Source organism: Nicotiana attenuata, chromosome 3 (genome assembly GCF_001879085.1).
Source record: "Nicotiana attenuata strain UT chromosome 3, NIATTr2, whole genome shotgun sequence".
Lineage (NCBI taxonomy): Eukaryota > Viridiplantae > Streptophyta > Magnoliopsida > Solanales > Solanaceae > Nicotiana > Nicotiana attenuata.
Window position 1 is genome coordinate 19,712,475 of NC_031991.1, and position 1,833 is coordinate 19,714,307.

General features: G+C 36.2%; 1 pseudogene; it reads right to left on the minus strand.

Annotated features, from left to right (window-relative positions):
* Positions 1-1,566, minus strand: LOC109224205 (annotated as a pseudogene).

Consider the following 1,833-nt stretch of genomic DNA (forward strand, 5'->3'; position numbering starts at 1 on the left):
TCAGGAGGCTCTGATACCATTGTAACAGAAGCTAAGCTCTGTTACTAAATTGAGAATAGAGAGAAGGGAAAGAGGGAGAGAGAAGAGAGAGAGAGAGAGAATCAGAGGAAATGATAATTTCATATATGGTAAGACTCCACGGTACAGACTCTGTGTATATAACAATAATTCGACATTAGATTCCTTGTACTAATTCTAGGACTGACACATGTCCCAATTGTGATAACAGACATATGGACTTAATTGGAATAGATAAGCTAAACTAAGGGACCTAATTTACATAATGTAAACTACTCACTAAAATATAACATAGACTAAAAATAAAATTAACAGAACTCTTGACAAACAATGAATATGGTTGTCTATTTGTATAAAGATAACTCATCTATAATATAGGGAGAAATTCAAAAATAGCCACATTTACAAGTGATCATTCAAAAATAGCCACAGTTTCAAAAGTAATCGAAATTTAGCCACTTTTCATGTAAAGATAAATCTGAACGAAAATATTGTTCAAAATCCGGAAAATACTCCAACATAATATACTGGAGTTCCAGCATAAGTATACTGGAACTCCAGCATACTATAATGGAGTTCCAGCATAAGTATACTGGAACTCCAGCATATTATAATGGAGTTCCAGCATAATATACCGGTCCAGTATAATATGCTGAATTTCATATACAGGTGCACCGATCTCCAGTATATTATACTGGACCGGTCACTGTTGCAGCAAAATAGTGACTATTTTTCAATAACTTTGCAAACGCTGGCTATTTTTGAATGACCAGTTTGAAAACTGGCTAGCCCGTGCTATTTTAACTATAATATATGTATAACTGTGTATAATTAACCTGCACGTCATGTGTATGCCGCCATCAACCTTCTCCACAATGGATTTGCACTTGGGGCATTCCTTCCATTTTTTGTTCTCAGCAAGCAGCTTAAGTTTTAGTTCATCTTCTCTGTTTTTTTCTTCCTTTTGAAACTTGTCACAATCACGCCCAGCGTGCCAAGGGACTCGGCACTTGGCACAGAACAGTTTTTTGCACAGAGGACAAATGCACTCAACGATCTCTTCATGTCGATCATGAATGAACATCTTTTATAAGGACAATAGAATTTTTCACTATTAGGAATAGCTGACTCGGTCGAACCTTCTTCCCACCTTGCAAAAGCATTTACTGGAATAATAGACCTACAAGATTCAGGTTGAATTACGACACGACATCTCAAACCTGGACAAGTATGTTGTCGTGAATCTTGGATTGGACATATAGGCCTATGCAGTGAGAACAGAAAGAATGACGAGAGCAGTTTTCGAGTTTGAACATTCGATCTGCTCTCTTTTTCTTTTTGCAAATTCCACAGAAACCTTGAGAACTTTCATAAGAAGCTCGAAGAACATGTTGCATCTGCAGTTTCTCTGCATATTCCATATCTGATATCATGAGAGCCAAGTCATCAATACGATCTGGCATTGAACGTTACTGATTGGCTTAAAAGGCTTAATAATTTGTTGGATATATTTGCCGATTTAGCCGGACTATTGATGTATACGCAAAGGGTTTAATTTCTATATTGTGTTTCTATTAGGTAGAGAACGTCCGTTATTTATACTATGTCTTTGTCCATTAGAAGAGTTATCCAGAAAGTTCTTGGAAGGGAACAATCAATTTCCTACGTAAAAAGAATATCTCTAGATGATGCAAGCAACTAGACGTTAGCAATTTAGCTAAGCTACGTTAACTTCTTATGCTGATCATGACATATGATTATCAATTTTATAACAGGGATTAAGAAATGGCGGTTTGAATAATTATGTGACTCAGC